We start from the raw sequence: 7,500 nt of genomic DNA, 5'->3' as shown, positions 1-7,500 counted from the left end.
ATCCTAAGTACTCAACTTTTGCCTTTGCAAAATCACTTTTGGCTAAATTCACTGTTAAGTTGGCATCATTCAGTCTCTGGAAGACATTTGAAATTTGCTCCACATGGTCTTCCCATGTCTCAGAATATATGACAATATCGTTGATATAGACTGCACACCCATTCACTCCTGCCAATACTTTGTTAATCAATCTTTGGAATGTACTCCCACTATTCTTCATTCCAAATGGCATCACCCGGTACTGATACAAGCCATCCATTGTCACAAAGGCAGAGATCTCCCTGGCTCTCTCCGTCAAACCTATTTGCCAGTACCCTTTCAACATATCGAGCTTACTGACAAACTTCGCCTTTCCCACACAGTCGATACAGTCATCCAACCTTGGTATTGGGTAAGAATCACTCTTAGTCACTTGGTTCACTTTCCTAAAGTCTGTGCAGAATCTGTATGAATCACTACCTGCCTTCTGCACTAACACACACGGGGAACTCCACGCACTGTTACTTTCCTCAATTAATCCATTTTCCAACATATACTGGACTTCCTTCTTCATGATTTCCCTTTTCTGTGGATTCACTCGATATGGATGTTGCTTCATCGGCCTGGCATCACCTACCATGACATCATGTTCCACCACGGTACATCTTCTTGGAGTGTCCGAAAATAATGGTCTATACTTATGTATCTCATGGATGATATCATCCCTCCTTTCACTGCTCAGATGACTCAGTTTGGTTTCTAGGTTTTCTAACACTGTCGAGTTTTCCAAGTTCTTCTCCTCACACCTGCTGAATTTCTCCTCTCCATCATCTATTACTTGCTCTGCACTTACTACGCCGCAACCCAACTCATTCATCTCCTCGGACATTTCTGTCTCCTCCGCCTCCCTTCCATGATATGGCTTAATCATGTTTACGTGGCACAACTGGTTTCTCTTCTGCCTACCAGGAGTGTTGACGATGTAGTTCAGCTCTCCTACTTTCCTCTCAATTGTCCATGGACCACAATATCTTGCCTTCAAGGGATCCCCTTGGACAGGTAATAACACCAAAACTCTGTCACCTGGTTTGAATTCTCTCACCCTTGCCTTCTTGTCATACCACTTCTTCATCTCCTGTTGTGCATTCTTCAGGTTCTCTGCGACCAGTTCCCTCGCCTTCATCAATCTACTCTTGAATTCTGACACATATGTTAATAGATGTGGGTCATCACTCTTGCCAAGCCACTTCTCTTTCATCATGCTCAAAGGACCTCTCACATCATGGCGGTACACTAGTTCGAATGGACTGAATCCAGTCGATTCCTGTACTGCATCTCTGGCCGCAAATAAAGCTAGTGGGACTCCTTCATCCCAATCTATACCAAGATCCTCACAATATACTCTCAGAATGTTCTTAAGAGTTTGGTGGAATCTCTCCAAGCTACCTTGTGATTGTGGGTGGTATGCACTAGCTAACTTCTGTTCAATATGCAAGCCCTTCAATATCTTCCTGAACATGCCGGAAGTAAAGTTGCTTCCTCTGTCAGATTGTATCACTTCTGGAAGTCCTACCCAAGAAAAATATTTCACCAACTCTCTCACTATATTCTTGGCATGAATACTCCTTAGTGGAATAGCTTCCGGGAACCTTGTGGCTACACACATTATTGTCAGTAAATAGGAATTCCCTCTCCTAGTTCTAGGTAAAGGTCCAACACAATCTATTATGATTTTGCTGAACGGCTTCCAAAATGCTGGTATGGGCTGCAATGGTGCTCGTGGAATTACTTGATTTGGTTTACCCACTTTCTGACATATGTCACAAGTTTTGCAAAACTCCGCAACATCTCGCTTCAAGCTTGGCCAATAAAAATGAGTCAACAGTTTCCCTGCTGTTTTCCTCACTCCTAGATGTCCTGCCAAACTAGACTCATGAGACAAGGCTATCAATGTATGCCTATACTTCTTTGGTGCCACTATCTGCCGTTTCATCTCCCAATGCTCCGTTGCGGGTACACTCGCAGGCCTCCACTTCCTCATCAGTACATTGTCGTGAAGATAGAATCCAATAGAACTATCATCAGACACACCATTTCTATTTGCTTCTCCAAAACATTCCTTCAAAGTAGGATCATTGCGCTGGGCATCAATAAGTTCCTTCCTTCCAACATTGAAATCAGGGGATATCTCTAAATTCATCTCCACACTTTCATCTTTCACAGGCTCATGTTCCTTTTCCTCATCAAATATATCACCTAGACCCATATCCTCATCGTTAGTTTCCTTATTCCTCATCATGGCTCTGGTCACTACACAAGCTGGGTAAATTCTTTGAATACTTCCATTATCCGCACTCTCCTTACTTGCATCTACTTCACCTCCGCTCAGAGATTTCCTGCTCCCTGCGACTGGAGTTTCCTCTCCATTTCCACAGTCACTTTGGACCTCCTTCCGAATTCCAACATCCAAGACATCTCCTTCACCTTGCACGTCTATACTCTCATCCTTCATATTCTCGAGGGGTTTAGCAATCATTCTTGGCTCTGGGACCACCATATCCCCAGCTAAGTCATTACCTAACAGCATATCCACGCCATTTATAGGGAGTTCTTCACTAACTCCTACTCTCACTTTGCCACTGACATATCCCGTATCTATCTCTACATAATGCAATGGGACATTTATTCCTGCACCCAAACCTCTCACTTTAGCCTCCTCACCAGCATATGAACTTTCGGTCAACCCAGTGTCTCTCTGAGGACTAGGCTTTGGTTTGCTCCAGTATCCCTTAGGATTTTTATTTGCTTCTTCGATCCTCCAGGTAACGATATCATCCCCTCTGTTATGAATGGTTGGAAACTACCAACAATTGTCTCCTTCCTCTTAGGTTCCACACCCAAGCTCACTTGTGGTTTCTCCCATGCCACAGTCAATCCAGCGGATTTGGGCACTTTTCTACACTGATACTGCACATGACCACTTTCTCCGCACCCATAACATTTTACATGTGACCTTTCCTGCCTGTTCATGTAACCGTTAAAATTCTGCTGTCTCATAGGACTGTACTGGGGTGGGTTCCTAGGTTTACTCCTCTCTTGATACTGCGGAACATAATGAGGTTGTGATCTCTGGGGATTGTAGTAGTCCTGTCTAGAATCAAAGTGGCTTACTCTCTGGTTATTCCTTCCATAAACATGTCCCACATTCCTTATTCCACCTTGCTTGTGGCTCATCTGCCCTGTACACATCTTCCGCATTACAGTCAATTCATCCGCTAACTTTGCTGCATCCGTTACATTCTTAATCCGATTCCTACAGATTTCATATCTAATATCGGGGTGCATCATCTCTGTAAAGTGTTCCAACAACATCAACTGTTTCACGTCCTCAAAGTCTTCTACTCCCCCAAATTTACACCACCGCTCAAATCTCATTACTTTCCCTGGCCAAATCGCCATACGTCTGTCCATCTGTCTTCTTCATATTTCTGAATTTCCTCCTATATACTTCAGGTGTCATCTCTACTGTCTTGAGCACAGAATCTTTCACTCTATAGTAACTAACTGAATCATGTATCGACAAACATGCAAAGGCCTCCCTTGCTTTCCCTCTGAATTTTGCCTGCACCAACATTGCCCAATCTGCTCTCTCCCATCTTTTGATGGTGGCGAGTTTTTCAAATTGAATGAAGAAGTCTTCTGCCTCTCCTTCTACAAATTCGGGTAACTGACTAACCCTATCATTTCCTCCGCCTCCTGCGTTTCTTCCTCCTTGTGTGCCCATGACTTCTATCTCTTTTAGTCTTATTTCGTTCTCTATCTCTTTTAGTCTTATTTCCTTCTCTGCTCGGATTTTTTCTATCTCAATTTGCACTCGCCAGTCACCTTTATCCGACTCTACATTGCCACTTAACTGCCCTTCTTCTTTCTCTGACTCATTCCCACTAATTTTGCCAATAATTCCCTTTCCAATTAAGGCTGTTATGACTTCTCTCTGTACGTCAACCTTGAGAGTGCCTGACACAATAATTTCATATTCCTCCGCTAACCGGCGCAAGTCTTCTAACTTAAGCTGGTACAAGTTATGGATATCGGGATTTTTCATAAATTCTTGCACGGCTTTACTCATAACTATTTGATTTATTTCAACACTTTGTCCATGCACTTCCACTGCGTCACCATGGTCACTACCCACTTCTACTTGGTCGCCGTATATTTCCATGATTTATATTTCACTTTATATTTCACACTTCCACTCGACTAAACTTTTCAACGTACCTCTGTCTTTGGTAGTTTACTATAGAGTTCCTACGTGTGGAATTCTTACTTGTATTTGTCTCTGGCCGATGTTCCTATGTGCGGGAGTCTCACTAGAAGTGGCTTCCTTGTATGGTTGATCCCGGACGTTGGGCCCCCAACTGTCACGTTACCACCCCTAACCTTAAAGCAATTGGTTAGTAAATAAAGGATCTAGGAGGACAACAACAGATCTTGCCTCATCCCTTAAAGGTGGAGTGACAATAACGGATATTAATTTCACTTCTTACTGCATAGTTCCCTCTCTAACAAGCATATCTCATCATCCCCTTCAGTTAGAAAAGAAATCCCTACTTCACATTATCATCATAAATGGAGGATATAGAAGCATAGTAGGTAATTATATCTATACCTATATTGAATAAACATAACAATATAGAATCAAATGTATATATTTGAATATTGCATCTCAGACTCAAGTATATAGTATATTCTCAGTACATATGAGGTGTTTCATTATCTCACCTCTCCACTCATATAATGTATATATAAATTAAAGGCACCATTAATCGGTTTACATTCCATATATGATATTCATATTACATAACCTTCACATAGTCTCCTAACCAGGCTCTGCTTCTACAAGCACTGTGAATATTGGATTCTTAATAATATAATCACTTCAAAAATGTTAATCCTTACAAATCATGCCTTAACAACATAACGTTTATATCCATTATTACTCTTCCTCTGTGCGTTTTATCACTATATATCCCCATATTTCTACTCCCATTTTATATTCTTTTAACCATATTATCTTCAAAAAACTTATATATCTAATTCAAACCACATACAGAAGAAGGAACAAGCGAGGAATTGCAATCGTTCCTTTCCCTTTTTATCGACGACAGTTCCAATAATGTTTCAACTCTCCCCGCGATACAGTCAGTAGTGTAAAATATAAATCATACATTGATCATACACCAAAAGCAATTACAATAAATATTTCTATGAATTCTTACTTCACTAGAGCATCATAATCTCACAGGAATAAACATATTTTTCAGACATATTAAATTTTTGCATACTTAGATTTCGGCATGTGGATCTACGTCCATGAATGTAAACACATCAGTAATAGTGGTCAGCCTTCAAAATTAGAGAATGTAATAAACACCAGTGGTGACTATGGTAACAATACACACACACACACATATATATATATATGTATATATATATAAATATATATGTATATATATAAATATATATATGTATATATACATATATATATCTATATATATTTATATATATATATATATACATATATATATATACTGTATATATACAGTATATCTGCATAAGGATTTAGAAGATCCGTCAATGGGTAGTAAGACTTTTCTGTGCTGCTCATTATATATAATATATATGTAATTATCATAAAGCAAGGACACTAATCCAATATGTCATTGCTTTGTGGTAATGACCAGCACAACAAAGGGTTCGTTACCTTGTGGTGGAGCTTCACATTTCCTTTACCATAAAGTCACAACATTTATATCCTTACGTATAAGTATACATATATGCGTGTGTGTGTGTGTGTGTGTGTGTGTGTGTGTGTGTGTGTGTGTGTGTGTGTGTGTGTGTGTGTGTGTGTGTGTGTGTGTGTGTGTGTGTGTGTGTGTGTGTGTGTGTGTGTGTGTGTGTGTGTGTGTGTGTGTGTTTGTGTGTGTGTGTGTGTGTGTGTGTGTGTGTGTGTGTGTGTGTGTGTGTGTGTGTGTGTGTGTGTGTGTGTGTGTGTGTGTGTGTGTGTGTGTGTGTGTGTGTGTGTGTGTGTGTGTGTGTGTGTGTGTGTGTGTGTGTGTGTGTGTGTGTGTGTGTGTGTGTGTGTGTGTGTGCGTGTGTGTGTGTGTGTGTACAAACACAAGTACAGCACATGTACTACTGTCTATATGTAAATATATGCTTATGTTTACACGTCTACACGTATAGGTGTATCTGTATGAATATATACATAGGTGTGTATGTATACACTTGTGTTGCATGTTTAAAAACACAAGAGAAACTAGTGACATATGTGTGTGCATGTGTGTGTGTAATCGTATTTGTTACGTAGAGTTAGGCTCCCTGGAAAGCTGCAGCCTCACTCAAGCCAGCAAGTGGCTTGAGGCCCAGCCATACATATCCTGGGAAGAAACTTTGGACTGGTGTCTGTGTGGGATTAGTGTGGAACTTTTTTCCCTCGGATGCAGTATGACAGGGAGGAGGAGGAGGAGGAAGGTGAAGAGGAAGAGGAGAAAGGGGAGGAGGATGAAAAGGAAGAGGAGGAAGAGAAGGAGGAAGTGGAGGTGTAGGAGGAGAAGAAGGAAAATGAGAAGAAAGGAGGGGAAACTTTCACTGTCTGTCAGCCGTATGAAAAAGGTAGGTCTAACAAATATGAAATAATACTATGCTTGTCACGGAAACCGAACGCCAGGCCCAGGGGTTGCACTCCCTGGAGATATTCATAAGGTTTTAAGATGTGTGTTGAGGAGATTATTCTCTCCCACGTCCCTTCCCTTATGACCACCTTACAACCCATGATAATAACAACAACTACAGGAATGTTGATATTACGGAATACTTAAAGAAGATTATGGTGCATTTTTGCTTCAGTCAAAAATCTCTTTTATCACGCCTCTGGCGTCCACCTTTTTGGGATATAAGTGTTGATTTTTTATGATGAAATTAAAAAGTATATCTAATTTAGAATCATCACATATCTTTTCATGATATTTGATATAGTACCTTTACTTTTTTTATACTTTTTCGTTTAGGAATGTCCCCTTTGGGGCTACAAGGAGAAGGATGCCTAGTTCCACTCCCCGTCCCTTTCTTCTCGCCTCTTACGATCCAAGTGGAAAATACTTGGTGGCAGTATTCTTTTCCCCCACCACGGGAAATTCTCCCACAGCAGAAAATGAATACTCAGAGAAATGGTACAGGACAGCAGCAAGGGGTTGGGGGACAGCATAACAGAGGGACAGTCGTAGTATAAAAGTGTCATCATTTCTCTATGAAGAGTTTTCCTCTATCATAGACAAAATGATGTGTGGCTCTGGTCCGTACGGGGCGTCCCATATAGACCCTAAAGTATCAACTGCATGCTACTTTGCCAAAATAACAAGCAGCCAATACCCCAGGACAGTGGACAAGGTGCAGGGATGACCCGTCATCCAGGAGGTGCTAAGATAAGAGGGAGGGTGGAGGGGTGTGGAGTGTATTCAG

Source organism: Oratosquilla oratoria, chromosome 35 (genome assembly GCF_046742065.1).
Source record: "Oratosquilla oratoria isolate Oo_2021 chromosome 35, ASM4674206v1, whole genome shotgun sequence".
NCBI classification, from domain to species: Eukaryota; Metazoa; Arthropoda; class Malacostraca; order Stomatopoda; family Squillidae; genus Oratosquilla; species Oratosquilla oratoria.
This window is presented reverse-complemented; position numbering follows the sequence as displayed.